Genomic DNA, 20,802 nt, shown 5'->3' on the forward strand with positions numbered 1-20,802 from the left:
AATATTTTGAAAAATATTGAATTGTTTGGAAAAGATGGAGTCTATGGAAGAAGGCCTTTCTGTAATTCTGAGCTTTCTGCATAACCTGTTTCTGGATAACGGATCCCATACCTGTACTGATTACTTAGTGCTTCTTGTTGTGCGATTTGAGCTTTTAACACAAAAGATACAGGATTTAAGAAGCTTTAGAGGAATTCAAAGCTAAGTAAAAGCTATTAGATGACATTGTGCCAACTAACCAACAACTGTCAGCAGTATCAGGCAGCCCAACCCAAGTCCATCGGGAAATTTAAGGCTCCCAATGCTAGGGGTTTGTAAAGAAGGGGTGGCTTATTTTTCTATTTGCCAACCCCCAAGGGCATGTGTGTAAGTTGTATTTGTGATGCAGGTGGTGTGGATGTGGCTGCTTCTTAGAGGCAGATTACATAGGTTCCTGCATAGGGCCCCTCCATTGTTATAGGGGCAGTTAGAGAAACCTAGAGAGCAGTTACGTAACTATAGAGGAAGTTACAGGGGGACCTGGATTGTGGGGTCTGCTTCTTCTATAGCTAATAAAAAAAACCCTCCTCCCCAGCCGCTTTCTTACCTGGGACGCAAGTCGGGCGCGGCTGGGCGTAGTCAGGCCGGGAAGAGAGCAAGGTGGAGGCGGGGCAGTAAGTGGGCAGGAGGATGGGGATCGGAGTGCTACATTGGGCCCTAAGGCCCTGTTTGGCCTTATTCAAGCATTTATGCTTAGATAAACTTTCTGGCTCTTTCTAGGGCCACAATTACAGGCATTTTTGGGCTTCTGCTACAGTGCTGGGCCAAGTCGACTGGCCGCCCCAGGCAACCCGGCCGACTATGATGCCCCCCACCGTAGGGAAGAGCGCATGCGCCGGTGACATGCGAATGAATGGAAGAGAACGTGCTCAGAAGACGCACACACTCGCAAGAGGAAAAGACTGCTGCCGCAGCTTCTGGAACTAGGGGTAGGCTTCTGAAGAGGTACATTCCTGACACCCCTCTATTTTTGCGCCCTAGCCACGTGCCTCTTCTGCCTAGCCCTAGTCCCGGCCCTGTTCTGCTATAATTATCTCTCTCTACTGTAAACTCTTCAACTGCCTCTCATTTATAATCATAACTGTAAAACGCTCAGGACTTTGATGGGAAGTGGTTCCCATGCTACCTGTAAATACAAGGGAAGTGGCATCCCAGTGAGGTCACTGTCATGATCACTTTCTTAATTATTATGCCTGCGATATAATTGACCATGACAGTGACATCACTAATACATTAGAATCCTACACAGCAGGCATACTAATCATTAACTGACCGTGACATAACTAATTCATCAGATTCCTAAATAGCAGGCATTCCAATCATAAACTGATCATGACAGTGACATCACTAATTCATCAGATTCCTACACAGCAGGCATAAAAATCATTAACTGACCATGATAGTGATATCACTAATTCTTCAGAATCCAACTCTGGAGGAATGAGTCAAGAAACTGATTATAAGAGTCTGATGAATTAGTGATGTCACTGTCATGATCAGTTATTGACTGCTATGCCTGCTGTGTAGGATTCTAAAGAATTAGTGATGTCAATGTCATGATCAGTTATCAATTGTAATGGCCACATTTTAGGATTCTGACTGCAAAAAAATGCACCTGAAATCTTCCTGCACTGCTACCTAAAGGTGACTCCCATAGCATTATACATTTCCAATTGGGGCAATTTAGTACAGGTATGGGACAAGTTATACAGAATGCTCGGAACCTGTGGCTTTCCAGATAATTGTAATTTGGACCTTCATACCGTAAGTCTACTGGAAAATCATGAAAATATTAAATAAGCCCAGTCAGCTGTTTTTACTTCCAATAAGGATTAAGTATATTTTAGTTGGGATTAAGTATTCATTCTTTTTCACACTGGCCTTGCCAATTTGACACATCACTAGCAAAATCACAATTAAGGTCACATCTATAGATATTATTTATATATTTATATTTATATATATATATATATATATATATATATATATATATATATATATATATATATATATATATATATATATATATATATGGATGGATGGATTTCCGGTTATTGGATGGTTGCTAGGGTCTCATAGCAACGTAGCATAACCTTGAATGGAAATTAAAAAATTAATAGGATAGCTATAAATAATAATCTGTCGCCAGGAATAGGTGCTGCCATAGACACCGGACCTTTGAGCTCCCCTATCTGCGCATGTGATGTCAGAGGATGTGATGTCATGGCACAATGTGCGCGCATGTGATGTAATTTCCACTGCTGTATTTGTTAACAACATACTTGGGGAAATTGGTTCTTCCACCCCCCCCAAATTTTATTTTCTTTTTTTACCATGTGGGTATCCTAAGGCCACCTCCTTAAAGGAACACTTTAACCAAAAAATGACTAACCATTCTGACCCATCAAGAATGGCAGAAGTAATCAGACACTTATAATAAAGGTCAAGTGCAATCTTTGTCAGATATCTCATTAGATTATAATATAGGTATGGGACCTGTTATCCAGAATGTTTGGGACCTGTGGGTTTTCTGGATAATGTATCTTTACGTAATTTGGATCTTCATACCTTAAAGGGCATGTAAAGTCTAAAAAAGTATAAGGCTAGAAATGCTGTATTTTGTATACTAAACATAAACTTACTGCACCATAAGCCTAATCAAACAAATAATTTATGCTTTCAAAGTTGGCTACAGGGGGTCACCATCTTGTAACTTTGTTAAACATCTTTGCAAGACTAAGACTGTGCACATGCTCAGTGTGGTCTGGGCTGCTTAGGGATCGTCATAAACAAAGCTGCTTGAGTTCTGCATGGCTGGGAAGTAAGGTGGGGGCTCCCCCTGCTGTTCATAAGTATGATTGTTTCCCTGCTCAGCAGTTAGGGACCGTCTGACAATTCCTATACACAGCAGTAAATAAAGGGAGAATTTCACTGCATAAAGTCAGGTTTCTTATAAAAATGGTACACATTTTTTTAATGAAAGTATATTGGAGATAGGTTTCTTTTTCATTAAAGAAAGTAAAAATGGGATTTTATTTTTTTGCCTTTACATGCCCTTTAAGTCTGCTAGAAAATCATGTAAACCTAAAATAAACCCAATAGACTGATTTTGCTTCCATTAAGGATTAATTAGATCTTAGTTTGGATCATGTACAAGCTACTGTTTTATTGTTAGAGAGAAAAAGAAAATTATTTGTAAAAATGTGGATTATTTGGATAATATAGAGTCTATGGAAGACAGCCTTTCCGTAATTCAGAGCTTTCTGGATAACTGATCCCATACCTCTAGAAGTTCTTTTTAATGTGATCTGCTGCTTTCGTGCAGATCTTTCCGAATTCTCATTTCAGACCCTGGTTTCTAGCAGCTAGCTAATCGTTAGAGGAGAGTGGTTAATGGCAGCATAAATGGAGTCTGCTGTAGAAGGAGGGGCACAGAGCTCTTGCTGCTGCCAGGGTTTCTGGCTGAGAGTACTGGGGGCATGGACGAGATTTGCAGAAAGCTCCTGCCAGTTACCAATTTCCGGCCGAGTTTATATGGCATGATCGTTGACTGGAATTCTTGGCTCGCTCCCGAGACTGCATCTGTGCTGTGAAGGCAGTTTTCCCCCTCTCTCGCTCTCAACAGAGAACAAGCCCAGCTTTGCCCGCTGCTCAGAGCTGCGCTGATCCCATGCCAATTCTGACATCACTGGCCCTTTATGAGTCACGCTTTAATTTATTCATTTGCATGTGGAGATTAGCAGCTCTCTTTACGTCCCTAGAATGTAGAACTGCACTTAACGTAGGTTATTTCTCCTGTGCAAGTGGCCATGGGGGGCTGCTGATTTGTAGCCACAATCCGGTGAGGAAAGAAATGCCAGCCTGCGCCCATGTGGGAACAGCCACTTGCAAAGTAACTTTCTCACAGCAGCTCCGCCATTGCACCCAGTGACTAGGAAGTTGGCTATAGCTGAATGGACTGTACCAACCGCCATAACAGGGCACACAAGTGATTTAATAGTTGTTTATTTAAGGGTGTGCAGTGACTGTGGAGTCATATCTCACTGCATTTGTGTAGGGTGGGTTTGCAGTTATTGTGATGGGGTCTGTCTTGCCATTTCCCCTAATTTCCTATTCCTTCCTCACAAGATCCATCCCCAAGATGTTAATGTTGGTGCCCATGATCCCACTGCTGACGCATGGGATCCCTTATCTGGAAACCTGTTATTGAGAAGGGCGCCAGCTAACTGGAAGGCCATCTTTTGTACAACAATATTGGGTACGGTGCTGCCCTACACCCCTATCTGGACATGCATGTGATGTCAGAGGATGTGATGTCATGGCACAATGTGCATGAATGTGATGTCATTTCCACTGCTGGTTTTGTTAATAACATATTTGAGGAAGTGGCTTTCCCCCCCTGAATCTTTTCTTTTTTTATAGGCATCCTAAGGCCACCACCTTAAAGGAACAGTAACACCGAAAAATGAAAGTGTAGCAAAGTAATTATAATGTAATTTACTATTGCTCTGCACTATTCAAAGTTCTGCATTTTCTCCAGAAACATGACTATAGTTTATATTTAAAAAAAAGCCACTGTGTAGCCCTGAGGGCACCTATGGGAAAAGGAGAAAAGGCACAGGATACACAGCATTTAACAGATGAGACTTGTAGAATACAATGGTGATTTATCTGTTATCTGCTATGTGACCCGTGCCTTTTTTTCCAGCTTGAATGTCTGCTCTCATGGCTTCACAGCAGTTTCTTTATATAAACCATACACAGAAGGTTTACCAGTGCAGAGCAGTACATTATATTGTAATAACATTGATACACTTTCATTTTTTAGTGTTACTGTTCCTTTAAAGGAGAGCTGAAGCTTAACTAAAGAAGTAGGCAGAAATGTTGTGCATTATGTTTTGGGTCTGTGTCTCCAAAGATGCCCCAGAAGCTCCCCATCTTCTTTTCTGCTGAGCTTAAGGACCCACTCACAATATACAGTACACATAGAATAGAAATGTCACAATATAAGGCTGATTAGTAATTAATACACATAATTACTACATGGCAGCACAGAAACCAGTGCAATTAGCATCAGAATTTAATAACCAGCAAACCTGTAGCATCAGCTTATATTACAGCCAGGGAAGCTCATTTTCTGCTGGATAATTAGTGACGAGCCCTAAGCTTAGCTTCTCAACAGCCAATCAGAGCCCACTGAGCATGTGAGTGTCACAGACACTTTCCAAGATGGTGACCCCCTGTGACAAGTTTGAAGTCCTGGATCATTGCTGCTATTGACAAGCTGAGACTTTAGGCTGGTGCAATTATGTCATTATATAAAATATTGAATTTTTAACCATATTCAGTTTTAGGGTTTAGTTCTCCTTTAAAGCTGGCATTCTAGGCAAGGGCCCTTGAGTGCCTATATGGTAAATACAGCTTTGCTCCTATATAGTCTAGGCTGATCCCTACGCTAAGCTGACATCTACCTTTCCCTGTGTCTGCACCCCGATCCATTGTGTCAGCTCAGGTGCAGGCACACAGAGAGGACTTCGCAATGAAGTCTGCAAATCTGCCTGCACCCAGGGCGATGCAATGGATCTGGGTCCCAGCACAGAAAAAGGCTAATGCCAGTGTAGGGGCTGATTCTTGGTCTGCAGATAAACATCTTCTATAAAGGTTGCCATAGACGTTGAGATTTTTTTAAAGATCATTTGGTGCCCACTAACCTCACGAGAATTTGTCAGATTGCACTAAAATTGGTCGTTAGAGAGAGAAAAATCTTAACTTCTATGGCTGCCTTTAGATTTATGCAACGGTAAAAACAGATGCTTTGCCTGTACTTGTAATACACAATAGTAATTCAAGCATGATGCATAATGGGTCCCAAGCTTAAAGGGGTTGTTCACCTTTGAGTTGACTTTTTTAGTATGACATAGAGAGGGATATTCTGAGACAATTTGCAATTGGTTTTTTTGGGGTTTTTTTATCTTGCGTTATTTAGATTTTTATTCAGCAACTCCCAAGTTTGCAATTTCAACAATCTGGTTGCTAGGGTCCAAATTACCCTAGCAACCATGCACCATAAAGGACTGGAATATGAATAGGAGAGGCCTGAGTAATAAAATGTAGCAATAACTATAAATGTGTAGCCTTACAGAACACTTTTTTTAGAAGGGGCCAGTGACCCCATTTCAAAGCTGCAAAAAGTCCAAACTATAAAAAAAAAAAATAATGAAGACCAGTTGAAAAATTGCATAGCATTGGCCATTCTATAACATACTAAAAGTTAACTTGAAGGTGAATCACCCCTTTAATTTTAGTTGTCTAGAGCATTTTTTTCAGAATTTACCGTATATACCCGTGTATAAGCCGTTTTTCAGCATCCAAAATGTGCTGAAAAAGTCTACCTCGGCTTATACTCGAGTCAGCGGTACCCGACCCCAGTGGCTGAGATTGCAGTCACTTTTAATCATTCCTATACCAACAGTACACTTGGGGAGAGACTGCAATATCCCACAATGCCCTCTGTTGGTTATATGAAAGAATAACCGTGCACCCTCTGTTGGTTATATGAAAGAATAACAGTGACTGCAATATCACACAGCGCCATCTGTTGGTTGCATGAAAGAATAACAGTGACTGCAATATCACACAGCGCCATCTGTTGGTTGAATGAAAGAATAACAGTGACTGCAATATCACACAGCGCCATCTGTTGGTTGTATGAAAGAATAACAGTGACTGCAATATCACACAGCGCCATCTGTTGGTTGTATGAAAGAATAACAGTGACTGCAATATCACACAGCGCCATCTGTTGGTTATATGAAAGAATAACAGTGACTGCAATATCACACAGCACCCTCTGTTGGTTATATGAAAGAATAACAGTGCACCCTCTGTTGGTTATATGAAAGATTAACAGTGATGGCAATATCCCACAGCACCCTCTGTTGGTTATACGAAAGATTAACAGTGATGGCAATATCAAACAGCACCCTCTGCACATGGTAGTGTGACAGTGGGACAATGCACACAGTAATCCGTTTGGCAATTCTCTGTCACCATCAACTTTGCAAAGAAGTCCGGTTGATCGCTGGGGGGGTCGCTTTGGCAGAATGTGCGCTGCTGGGAGACAGGGCTGTAGTTGTGTCTAGGCTTATACTAGAGTCAATAAGTTTTCCCAGTTTTCGTAGGTAAAATTAGGTACCTCGGCTTATACTCGGGTCGGCTTATACTCGAGTATATACGGTAGCTCCTGCTATAGTTGCCACCTGATTGGTAAAAATGCTAGGGATTCACCAAATCCAGGATTCGGTTCAGGATTCGGTCTTTTTCAGCAGGATTCAGATTCGGCCAAATCCTTCTGCCTGACGAACCGAATCGTAATTTGCATATGCCAAACGAATTGTAATTTGCATATGCAAATTAGGGGCGGGGAAGGAAATCGCATGACTTTATGTCACAAAGCAAGGAAGTAAAAGTTATCCCCTTCCCACCCCTAATTTGCATATGCGAATTACATTTCGGTTTGGTATTCGGCCAAATCTTTCGCAAAGTATTCAGGGGTTCGGCCGAATCCAAAATAGTGGATTCGGTGCATCCCTAAAAAATTGTGCTCTGTTATTAAAAGGGAAGAAAGATAGAAAATGAAGGCTGGTATTTTTATTTTCAGAAAAGGCGACTGGCAGTCCTAGCTCCTGCTGTAGTGGCCTGTTGCTAATCAAAATGGCTTCTCACTTCAGTGCCTTCTTTATTTACCCAGCAGCACCCTTGGCAGCTGTTAAAGATGGAGGATTGTGCAATACCTCAGGCTGGTTGCTTTATGTAGGCGGCAGCGGGAGAGAAATTGCAGCAGCCTACGTACTGACGAAGTGTCTGTTTCACAAAGTGGTTTTAAGTCGATGTTTTTCCACTGACCTCCATCTTACTAGTGCACTGGTCACGTTGTTTCTCTGGCACCAGACAACGTGTGTGGTTGTACTGAATAAGAATCCATTTCACTGCTCATGACTTCCTGTTTGGTGCACCCAGTTGTTTCTTGTCAGTTTCATTGGCTCGAGCCGTCCGCTGCACCAACGGATTTATGTCAGGTGCTGGGCTGTAGGCGGCCTGCTTTTTTGGCAGTGTTTTCTAAATTTCAGCTGGAAATCATATCTGTGATTCTGTGGGAAGTCTGTAAGATCTGATTGCTATTTTGGATAATTCGCATGACTGTAAGGAGCAGAGGAAAATGACTAAATAAAATCTTAGTTCCTCTGTGGAAACTTTGGGGGAGTTTGTGATTTTTTTAGTGTGTGTCCCAATTACGGAAAGGCTCAATTTTAATCAAATAATTATATTTTTTAAAAAATGATTTCCCTTTTCTCTGTAATATTGTAACAGTACATTGTACAGGTATGGGACCTGTTATCTAGAATATGAATAAGATGCAAGATTATTATTTTTTTTTTTTCTATCACAGTTGTGAGGTTCAAACGTTGCATTTCATAGGGTACCGTTGGTGGGAAGCTCAGTGACTAGCACCCATGCCTTGCAGTGCGGGGGGTCCTGCACCAAAAAATGAGTGTCTTAAAGTAATGAAAATATAATGTACTGTTGTGCTGCACTGGTACAATTGTTGTGTTTGCTTGAGAAACTCTACTATAGTTTTTATAAACAAACTGCTGTGTAGCCTTGGGGGCAGCTAGTCCAAGCTGAAAAGGGAGAAAAGGAACAGGATACACCGAAGATAGCGGATAAGCTCTGTAGTATACACTGGGATTCTTCAGAACTTATCTGTTATCTACTGTGTATCCTGTGCTTGAATGGCTGCCCCCATGGCTACACAGCAGCTTGTTTATATAAACTATAGTAGTACTTATCTGTTATCTACTGTGTATCCTGTGCTTGAATGGCTGCCCCCATGGCTACACAGCAGCTTGTTTATATAAACTATAGTAGTACTTATCTGTTATCTACTGTGTATCCTGTGCTTGAATGGCTGCCCCCATGGCTACACAGCAGCTTGTTTATATAAACTATAGTAGTACTTATCTGTTATCTACTGTGTATCCTGTGCTTGAATGGCTGCCCCCATGGCTACACAGCAGCTTGTTTATATAAACTATAGTAGTACTTATCTGTTATCTACTGTGTATCCTGTGCTTGAATGGCTGCCCCCATGGCTACACAGCAGCTTGTTTATATAAACTATAGTAGTACTTATCTGTTATCTACTGTGTATCCTGTGCTTGAATGGCTGCCCCCATGGCTACACAGCAGCATGTTTATAAACTATAGTTGTGTTTCAGAAATAAACTCAGCCGTTTTACCAGTGCACTGCAACAGTATGTTATATTGTAATGCCTTTAAAACACATATTTTTGGTGTTACTGTTCCTTTAATATGCTCCTGAAAACATTGGCCCTAGTGTATTGCGTGACTGTAATAGGGACTATATATTGATATAGTCCCACTGTAAAGTGCTGTGTAAAATGAGTCGGTGCTATAAAAATAACCATTATCATATTTATTAGACTTTAAAGGAGAAACAAACCCCTTGTTTAAAAAAAAATCCTACCCCACATAGACCCCCCTCCCTCCTCACCCCCAGCCTAGCTGCTACCCCTGGCAAATGCCCTAAATTTTTAGTTGCCGATTCAGGGATCGGAGTTCACAGCAGCCATTTTCCAGGTCTTCGTGTCTTCTTCCGGCGCTTTGACAATTTCCGTCCATTTCAGCACATGCGCATGTGTCGCCGAGAAATTGCTCCAACTGTGCATGTGCCGCTCCGCCGGTCTCATTCTTACATTACCCAAGACCCGGAAGATGGCTGCCGTGAACTCCGATCCCTGAATCTGCACGGAGGGTAAGTAAAAAGTTAGGGGCATTTGCCTGGGGTAGCAGCTAGGCTGGGGGTGGGGAAAGAAGTAGGGATTTCTTTAATAAGGGGTTTGTTTCTCCTTTAACATCCCTGTGCTGAGATCTGTGAACAACAAGGGGATATTACTCAAACAGTCAGTCGTCATCCCCATGTACCTTATCTTTTGGTACAGTCCATTTTTATAGTCTTTTGCATCCGCTTGTCCTGGATACCAGAACGGGTGGCCCCTGTTTTGATCATTTAGTTCAGGGTCACCCAGGACGTCAATTGCGGTCTACCAGTAGATCCCAATCTCCCAGGGAGATCTGCGTACTTCTATTAGTTTAAAATGCATCAATAATTACCTGTCTTTCCATCGGGTGTCCACACCTTCACCCTGCAGGTGCCTACCTTGCACCCCGTGTGCTACAGTAGGTGCAAGCTGGAATGTAAATAAACACAAGTGGGTGCAAGCTTGGCCTGTGTTTTCTGTGTGGTGTGGTTTACCATTGTGTTAACTTTTAATGTGTTATAGAACTTCGTTAATGTTTTTGAATGATTTGCCTTCATATCTGACTCTTTCTACCTTTCAAATGGGGGTTACTGACGCCATCTAAAAACAAATTCTCTGGAAGGCTACAAATTTATTGTTGCTGCTTTTAATTACTCATCTTTCTATTCAGGCCTCTCCTAAAATACATGGTTGCTAGGGTCACTTGGACACTAGCAACCAGATTGAAACTGCAAACTGGAGAGCTGACCAATAACTGAAAAAAAACCCACAAATAACAAGTACAACTGCAAATTGTCTCAGGATATCATGCTGTTGGTCTGATGATACATTCTATTAACACTTTTAATCTTTTATTCATTGCTAGGGAGAGATATCTTTAGGTTTCTCTGGAGCTCAGCATTGTGCTGTTACACTGCGAATGCTGCAAAAAACAACTAGGCCATTGATTACCCAGCATGCCGTGCAGTGTACAGACTCCGCTGGCAGCTCTGAAGGGTTTGCTGAGTTTTGCTGGAATGTGTGCGGCAGCCATTTCACGCTTTCTCTTCTGGAATGGGGCCGTCCCCGCAGTGAGTGGCAGAGCTGAGCAAGCGTCACATTCGAGCTCTTGTTTGTCTACACAGTGTGTACTGAGGGTAGGAAGGAAAAAATTTACTGCGGGGCCCAGGGTCATGGGGGTCCTTGTTGTTAAAATTGTTCATAAGTATAGTAGATATTTTAACTGAATATCTATAAAAACATGGTTGTTTTGTACAGTTATGGGACCAATTATCCAGAATGCTTTGGACCTGGGGTTTTCCATATAAGGGGTCTTTTTGTAATTTGGATATTGGTTTTTCTCCAAAAAGTAATAACCAAAAATATGATTAAAAAATTTATTAGGACATACAGGTGAAGGCCTGCCGCATTTTGTGCCTGTCAGGGCACTTACTCATAGGCCTAATTCAGAACTTGGATAACTCAATAATGGGTTTCCGGATAACGGATCCCATACCTGTACAAGGTACGGATTTATTACTACAAAGAACCCTAATATTTTTGAAAATGTGGAATTGTTTGATTGTAATGGAGTCTGTGGGAGATGGCCTTTCCATAATATGTAGCTTTCTGGATAATGGGTTTCAAAATAAACATTTCCCAGCATCATTCCTCTTGTTTCATAAACAAATTCCTGACTTCCGGTTGTCCTTTAGTGGTTTAATGAGATTTGCATGTTCTTATTAAAGCAGTTATTTCTGTACTGAATGTTTGGGAGATTGGGGGGGGGGGAATAAAGGGGTCCATACCAGAGAAATAAATGGGCAAAGCATACCTCCCAACTGTCCCATTTTTCAGGGAACAGTCTTGATTTTGACAACTCAACCTGCAGTCCCGATTGTTACTGAAATATTTTTACTATTGAGTGCTGTTCTTAGATCTACCAGACAGCTGTTATCCTGTGTTAGGGAGCTGTTATCTGGTTACCTTCCCATTGTTCTTTTGTTAGGCTGCTCAGAGGGGGGGGGGTGATATCACTCCAACTTGCAGTACAGCAGTAAAGAGTGACTGAAGTTTTTCAGAGTCACAAGACTGGGGGCAGCTGATAAACTGACTATGTCTAGCCCCATGCCTGATTTCAAAATGAAATGTAAAAACATTTCAGTGCAGAATTCTGCTGGAGCAGCACTATTAACGGATGCAGTTTGAAAAAAAAAAAAAAAAACATGTTCCCACGGCAGTATCCCTTTAAGCACCGAAGGGTGCATGTTCTAATGTCAGCCACTGGATTTTTCATATGAATTGCCAGTCCACTCTTGACAAGTTGCAAATGGTCTTTGTTTCTATTTTGCAGCGTCTCAGGTATTTAAACACTTTAACCTTGGTAACCATACCTATCCAGAAAGAAAAGTACTGTAATATAATAGAATTCTTTTTTGGGCCAGTGCTTGTTGCGTTACTGTATATTTTATTATGGGAATTTTTTAGGACTTAACCTGTTCTGTGCCCCCATTGGGGAGCCAGTAGCACTGTTTTGAGAAGGATCTTAGTGAGAGTATGGTCCCTTGCTGATTATTATTGCGACTGACAGAAGGGATTCATTTGCCAAAGAAAACAGGGGATTGTATATTTACATTTTTTTTTTTTTTTTTTGCTAGAAAAATCCTCTCTCTTAAGAATACAGTAATCTGCATTGCACACCGCTTTAATTACTCTTTCGGGGACAGTCTTTTTTTCACATGGATACAATTTTGTGCTGATGTAGCTGCCATAGCAGCCAGTCAGAAAGTAGGTCTGATGGTCTGCGGAGGCTAATGAAAGCCGGAGTCTAGTTGCTATGGGTTACTGCTGCAGAACTGCATCTTTATTTTGGAATATCCCCCAGGTGTTCTTTCCCAAGGGCATATGTTCCTTTTCTTTTAGAAAACCTGTACCAAAAAAAAAAAAAAGCATATAGTTGATGTTTTAATAGTAATAATATCTATATAAAAGCTGAACTCGGCAGTAGGATAAATATCAGCTGGGTTATTAGCTATACAGCGGTCATTCATGCTTTGCTTTCCAGCTCTTAAGATTCTGGGACTTTAATTAGCAGGTGGTTGGCTTTAAGCCTAAAAGAACAGTAACCAATAAATGAAAGCTTTTTGTTTTTTTGACAATATAATGTACTGTTGCCCTGCACTGATAAAACTGGTGTGTTTGCTTCAGAAACTCTACTATAGTTTATATAAATAAGCTGCTGTGTAGCCATGGGGGCAGCTATTCAAGCACAGAATACACAGTAGATAACAGATAAGTACTACTATAGTTTATATAAACAAGCTGCTGGGCAGCCATTCAAGCACAGGATACACAGTAGGTAACAGATAAGTACTACTATAGTTTATATAAACAAACTGCTGTGTAACCATGGGGGCAGCCATTCAAGCACAGGATACACAGTAGATAACAGATAAGTACTACTATAGTTTATATAAACAAGCTGCTGTGTAGCAATGGGGGCAGCCATTCAAGCACAGGATACACAGTAGATAACAGATAAGTACTACTATAGTTTATATAAACAAGCTGCTGTGTAACCATGGGGGCAGCCATTCAAGCACAGGATACACAGTAGATTACAGATAAGTACTACTATAGTTTATATAAACAAGCTGCTGTGTAGCCATGGGGCAGCCATTCAAGCACAGGATACACAGTAGATAACAGATAAGTACTACTATAGTTTATATAAACAAGCTGCTGTGTAGCCATGGGGGCAGCCATTCAAGCACAGGATACACAGTAGATAACAGATAAGTACTACTATAGTTTATATAAACAAGCTGCTGTGTAACCATGGGGGCAACCATTCAAGCACAGGATACACAGTATATATCCCATTATATAATACAGAGCTTATCTGTTATCTGCTGTGTATCCTGTACCTTTTTCAGCTGGAGGTGAAATTTCTTCTACATTGTTTCAAGAGTCAAAGGCAGTTAAAACCGGGAATAATAAAGGAAACCATAGAATTAAAATGAGTAACTAAGACAGGGGCAAACGTAGAGTTAACAAGGATTTGTGGTTTTCTTACTCTGCTCTGACCGGAAAGATTAACCAGCGTGCATCAGGAGTATACCATCGGGGTGTATCACAGCGCAGGAGAGATTGGCCTGTGTAACAAGCTAGAAACACAGTGTAGTGTGGAAATAATGCGATACAGGGTTTGCAACACAGGTTAGCGATATTTATGCTGCTTATTTTCTTAAAGTCACAATGTACGTTATATTTGTATTAGTTTAGGGAATCAGGGAAGGGCAGCCTGTTCCCAGCCCCTTAAAGGGGATCTATCGCTAAAATGAAAATTTAATATAAGCTTCATCTGGCTGAAATAAGAAACTTTCTAAATTCTGTACCATTTATGAAATAATCAAGTTACTCTTCACTGTCTCTCTTCATTCTGACTTCATGCAGTAGGTGGAGTCAGTTTTTGAATGACAGTTAGTTTGAATGCATCCTTTGCGTTGCATCCTTAAAGGAGAAGGAAACCCCCTGGGCGCAAAACCCTTCCCCTGTGTTGGGAAGGGGAACTGAAAGGTGCCTTCCCGCCCCCCCACCCAGATCCTTCTTACAGGGGTTGGCACTGGCAGCTGTGCTCATGTAGGGGGGAGCAGTGGGGGAGTGTAACCGGCAGTCGTGGTGCCCATGCTGTGCTTAAATATGACATCAAAAGGGGAGGGGGAGGGGAAAATGGTGGTACTGAAGTATACAGGGACATGGAACTGGGCTCTTTGTATAGAAATGCTACGTACATTTATACTGATCGTTTAGATCATATACTGCTCACTAATAAAATGGTTTGTGTATCTACATGCCCTTTATGAATATATATATATATATCTCATCATTTATTTATATAGCGCTGTCAAGATACGCAGTGCTTTATATATATATATAGATAGATAGATAGATATAAATAATCATGAAAATGTGTGCACTTTCCAACTTTGGTTTTATGATAGAATTGTGAAAGAAGCATTTCTGCCACAGCTACTTGTTTTATCCAGCAAAAAAATGATGTACAATATATATAGTGAATAATGTAAAATAAGGATATTATAAGTTCCATGACCATATAAAAGCACAAGGCCGAAGGCTGACTTTTTATACAGTTCATGGAACTCTGAGGTGACTTCTAATATCCTCGTTTTTCAATGGTGGGTACTTTATTATAATTAGGGATACACTGAATCCACTATTTTGGATTCAACCTAAGCCCTGAATCCTTAACGCATACCTCCCAAAATGGTTTAAATTAAAAAGAGGGACAAAAAGTAGATTGCGTAGTGCGGCAATTTTATGACCACGCCCATTTTTCTGGCCAGAAACCCAAATTACCATGTTTAGGTTATGAAAGTTGGAACATATGTTTTTTCCCATTATTACAGTCTTGCTAATGAAAATGAATTGCCCTTTAAAGAGCATGTAAAGTGTAAAATAGAACAAGGCTAGAAATGCTGTATTTTGTTTACTAAATATAAACATGAACTTACTGCACCACAAGCCTAATCAAACAAATAATTTTTATGCTTTCAAAGTTGGCTACAGGGGGTCACCATCTTGTAACTTTGTTATACATCTTTGCAAGACTAAGACTGTGCACATGCTCAGTGTGGTCTGGGCTGCTTAGGGATCATCATAAACAAAGCTGCTTGAGTTCTGCATGGCTGGGAAGTAAGGCGGGGGCTCCCCCTGCTGTTCATAAGTATGATTGTTTCCCTGCTCAGCAGTTAGGGACCGTCTGACAATTCCTATCCACAGCAGTAAATGAAGGGAGAATTTCACTGCATACAGTCAGGTTTCCTATAAAAATGGTACACATTTTTTAATTAAAGTATATTGGAGATAGGTTTCTTTTTCATTAAAGAAAGTAAAAATGGGATATTTTTTTTTGCCTTTACATGCCCTTTAAGCTGTGAGTCTAACTTTTCCCAAGGGAGCTGTTATCTTATATTGTTACAATTACTTATTTCCGTATCTTGAAATTGTTACAAAAGTAGCTTATTTTTTGCTGTGGCAGTTCTGGGCTCTCTGCCAAAAGCCAATTGAGTTAAAGACTTTGTTTCTTTTTCTGGCTGTTCAGTGCGGAGAAAAACGGATTTTCCAGTACAAATCAGGGACTGCAGGTTGAGCTGTTGGGAGGTATGCTTCATGCAAGATTCAGCCAATACTAATCCGAATCCTAATTTGTATAAGAAAATTAGGGGTGGGAAGGGGAAAACATTTTTTTACTTCCTTGTTTTGTGACAAAAAGTCACATGATTTCCCTCCCCGGCCCTAATTTGCATATGCAAATTAGGATTTAGTTTGGCCTAGCAGAAAGATTCGGCCGAATCCTGTTGAAAAAGTCTTAGTACCGAGATATTCACGGCTCTGTTTGTGTACTATTACTGGTGGCTAAGGACAGCAGGACATATATTTGCTACAACTGTATTTTTTATCTTTTTGAGCAGCTGCTGATTGGCTCTGACACTGGGAGAGAGAAAGTGAATGTGAGGCAACTGGGGTACCTTCCATACCATTTCAGCAAGTGGAGGACTAGGAATTGAAGAATTTTTCCGCTTGTTATTTCATGCTTGTTTTCTTGCCTTTATTTCTAGGTTCGGGCAGTAGATGGGAGGACTTCGGGATGTGGCTTGACATGATTGAGAAGAGGGCTCCATCTTAACCGAGGTGTGACATGTGTTTTTTGAATTGTGGAATATTATTGTTCATAAATGTATGCAAACTAGGGATGCACCGAATCCATTATTTTGGATTCTGCCGAACCCTTGAATCCTTCACGAAAGATTCGGCCAAATTCCCGAATCCGAATGGGAAAGGGAAAACATTTTTAACTTCCTTGTTTTGTGACAAAAAATCACGTGATTTCCCTCTGCGCCCCTAATTTGCATATGCAAATTAGGATTCAGTTCAGGCTGGGCAGAAGGATTCGGGCTGAATCCTGAACCGAATCCTGGATTCAGTGCATCCCTAAGCAAATGTCCCCCCTCCCCCTATTTTGATGTTAATGTCCTTTGAAAGTAAGTCATCTCTGGTATGTCTGTTTCTTTAAATCTTCATCACATTAGCTATGTCACCAGATGATCTCATACATGTGCATAGACTAAGAGAAGACTTTCAGTAACCTTAATTTCATTTTTGGTTGAAAAAAAAAAAAATCTATTTAAATTTTTTTTTTTTATGATAGTACAGGTATGGGACCTGTTATCCAGAATGTGCAGGATCGGGGGTTTTCCGGATAACAGATCTTTCTGTAATTTGGATTTTCATACCTTAAATGGCATGTAAAGTCTAAAAAGCTAGAAATGCTGTATTTTGTATACTAAATATAAACATGGACTTACTGCACCACAAGCCTAATAAAACAAATAATTTATGCTTTCAAAGTTGGCTACAGGGGGTCGCCATCTTGTAACTTTGTTAAACATCTTTGCAAGACTAAGACTGTGCACATGCTCAGTGTGGTCTGGGCTGCTTAGGGATCATCATAAACAAAGCTGCTTGAGTTCTGCATGGCTGGGAAGTAAGGCGGGGGCTCCCCCTGCTGTACATAAGTATGATTGTTTCCCTGCTCAGCAGTTAGGGACCGTTTGACAATTCCTATCCACAGCAGTAAATGAAGGGAGAATTTCACTGCATACAGTCAGGTTTCTTATAAACAGATGGATGTTTTAGGAATTGCTCAAGATAGAGAGCTATATGGCTGCTCCCTCACATGAAGAGAACAAGCTTTCTGTACATCCAATAAGCTATGTATTTAGATGATCTAGCTTAGATATAGATTTAGATATATATTAATATTTTAGATAAACACAGTCTGAAAATAGCTTATATATTTTTCCATTTCATTTCCCACTACCGTACAGCTATTTTATTTACTATTCTTGATTTCTGTCATTAGTACTAACCAGCTGAGCCCATCGCTACTTTTCCATGCTTTTATCTTGCTTTTGTGGCAGCTGCTCTAAGAGAAGGTATTTAGGTGTTTTCCATGATTCTGGGTGAGAAATATATCAATTAATACATCTGAGTAATATATAATTTATGTAACTGGTGCCACAAACAATGGGAGGGGGGGGGTTACAGATCTGGAACCATAGCAAATGGAATTGATATAATCATTGCTAAGGAGCCTGTTGATCATACTGTGTAAAACATTGGAGAAAAACATCACCGGTGATATTGCCATAGCAACCAATGAACAATTAGATTTCAACAGTCTACAAGTTGGAAAACAAAAGTAAAGATTTGGTTAGCTGTTCCATGAAACCTCTGCGGTGATGTTTTTCTCTGATGTTTTACAGAGCATGATAAATAGACCCCTTGGCAGTGCTTATTCCAATGACAGTTGAAACTTATTTTACCCTTTAAATGAAAACTATACCCCCCTCCATACAATGTAGGTCTCTATAAAAAGATATTGGATAAAACAGCTCACATGTAAAGCCGAAACCATATTCATAATTTACCTTTAAGTAGTATGTGCCTTTGGGTAATCATAAATAGAATCTGTCGCTAGGGGTATAGTTTTCCTTTAAACTTCTTACTCACCAATAAAATTGCTTTTCTTGCTCGTTAATGGAAGGGTTTTTGGTAAATAAGGTTACTTGCCAGTTATCATGTGCACTTAAAATCTCGTAAATGAACCCCCCGAGCAGATATTGTGCCTTGAATCAAGTTTTCTGATGCAGAAATAATGTACAAGAGGGCCGAGTCAGCAGAAAGCCGGATGCCCTTTAAAAAGGTTACCTCTGTTCAAGTCCAGCTATACTAGTCTTGTAGGCCTTTGGCAGCCTCATTACAACAGCCATGGTTACTCAGCTCAGGAGATTTTTTTGGGATCCTGCTGCAGGCTAGACTGGAGCATTGCAGGTGTTCTGTCAGGACCTATAAGTTACCCTTGAACTCACAGGCAACTGCCTAGTTTTGAGATGACATTCCGCTTCATTACATATTGAATATTGTACGTTGCCTTAATAACAATGAGCTATGTGATTGAGTGAGTGATACTCAGAGTTCCCTGTATAACTCAGCCTGCAGCCTTGTGCCTTTATATGGTCACAGAACAACGCCTCCATGACTTCTAATATCCTTATTATATCTTATAATAAGAGTGATACTCAGAATTGCCTGTATAACTGCACCCTTGTGTCTTAATATGGTCGCAGAATACCTTATTGACTACTAATATGCTTATTTATATTAAGAAATACCTTATACATTGTAATAAATGAGTAGGGGGATATTTTGACATCTAGCTTTGTATTAATATCCATAGTCATATCTGTGCTTTAATAGAATGGTCCTTAAAAGAGAAGGAAATCTACTGGAGCAGTTTATTGTCAATAGATTAGACGCAATAGTACAAGCTATAACACTATTTATTCTGCAGAATGCTTTACCATACTTGAGTAAACAGCTGTAGAAGCTCTCCGTTTAAGGATAGCAGCTGCCATATTAGCTTGCTGTGAAAATCACTTCCTGCCTGAGTATCTCTGCTCACTCATAGCTCTGGACTTTGATTATAGCAGGGGGGGATGGGGGGAAAGGGAAAGGGAGAGAGGAGCAAACTGAGCATGCTCAAGCCCTAGCCCTAGAGGTTTAAGATGAAAACAGGAAGTCTGATACAGAAGCCCATGAGTACATAATAGAAGGAGCAGCATTACTTTGAGGGTTTATTGGTGTATTTATATAGATCTTTCTGATAAAGCTTACTTCATATTAGCCTTTCATTCTCATTTAAAGAAATCCCCTATATAGGAGCTGAAACTGGGATACTGGTAAATAGGAAAACCAGATATACTTTACCTTATTGGTCTGCTGATCAGATTCTGTGAGCAGCTACATGGAACTGAATGATAGAAGAAAATACATAGGTTGGTCAGTGGATAGACGGACCTGCAGCTTCCATATAATGAAGTCCAGGCTGTTTATTGAGACTGCTTTCCCATTAATTCTGGGTCATCCGTGTAAAGTCCCCAGAGACTAAGCTGCCAGGATTCTAGCAACAAACATCTCTCACCACACGCTGCTCATGCTGGAACTGCCCTTCACATGCCCTAGAATGAACATTTGTTTAATCCAATCTCTTCTGGTAAAACACACGCGGCTCTGACACAAACCGAGCCATGGAGAATGGAGATGCCTGAATGTGGAATATGTTTCCAGGAACAGCTGCTAAAATAGACTATATGTGGCCCATTTATTTATTTAGTCAACTTCTGGCCTTTCTGATTGTCAGTCTACAGCTGCCAGCACCCCTTCATTTTTAATGTTGACAGGTGATGTAAATCTTAATTTCACTGATAATGAAAGATCTCCAATGATGGACAACGCCAACCACTGTTGCTGTTTTGTACCAATGTAGCCTCAGTCCCATCCCAGAGACTATTATCCCACTGTTACTATAGGCACCATCTCTCCCTACTATACCTGCTATCCCACAGTCACACTCCCTTCCCAGAGACTATTATCCACTGTTACTATAGGCACCATCTCTCCCTACTATACCTGCTATCCCACAGTCACACTCCCTTCCCAGAGACTATTATCCACTGTTACTATAGGCACCATCTCTCCCTACTATACCTGCTATCCCACAGTCACACTCCCTTCCCAGAGACTATTATCCACTGTTACTATAGGCACCATCTCTCCCTACTATACCTGCTATCCCACAGTCACACTCCCTTCCCAGAGACTATTATCCCACTGTTACTATAGGCACCATCTCTCCCTACTATACCTGCTATCCCACAGTCACACTCCCTTCCCAGAGACTATGATCCACTGTTACTATAGGCACCATCTCTCCCTACTATACGTGCTATCCCACAGTCACACTCCCTTCCCAGAGACTATTATCCACTGTTACTATAGACGCCATCTCTCCCTACTA

The 20,802-nt window shown here is 40.7% G+C and overlaps 1 protein-coding gene and 1 long non-coding RNA gene across 4 annotated transcripts in view; one reads left to right on the top strand and one right to left on the bottom strand.

The window, feature by feature from the left end:
* The window catches only part of LOC108695431 (zinc fingers and homeoboxes protein 2), a 53,853-nt gene that overhangs the window by 17,563 nt on the left and 15,488 nt on the right, over nucleotides 1–20,802 (top strand). For all 3 annotated transcript variants that reach the window (XM_018223931.2, XM_018223927.2, XM_018223930.2), the window contains exon 2: nucleotides 16,502–16,574. The gene's annotated coding sequence lies outside the window, so the exon portion shown is untranslated. The remainder of the gene's footprint in view (nucleotides 1–16,501; nucleotides 16,575–20,802) is intronic.
* LOC121395177 lies at nucleotides 12,705–19,801 on the bottom strand. The gene is made up of 3 exons (XR_005962321.1): nucleotides 19,713–19,801; nucleotides 13,936–14,026; nucleotides 12,705–12,787 (listed from the first exon to the last, which is right to left on the bottom strand). It is a non-coding gene; the product is annotated as an uncharacterized LOC121395177 (long non-coding RNA).

This window comes from Xenopus laevis, chromosome 6S (genome assembly GCF_017654675.1).
Source record: "Xenopus laevis strain J_2021 chromosome 6S, Xenopus_laevis_v10.1, whole genome shotgun sequence".
In the NCBI taxonomy this organism is placed as follows: domain Eukaryota; kingdom Metazoa; phylum Chordata; class Amphibia; order Anura; family Pipidae; genus Xenopus; species Xenopus laevis.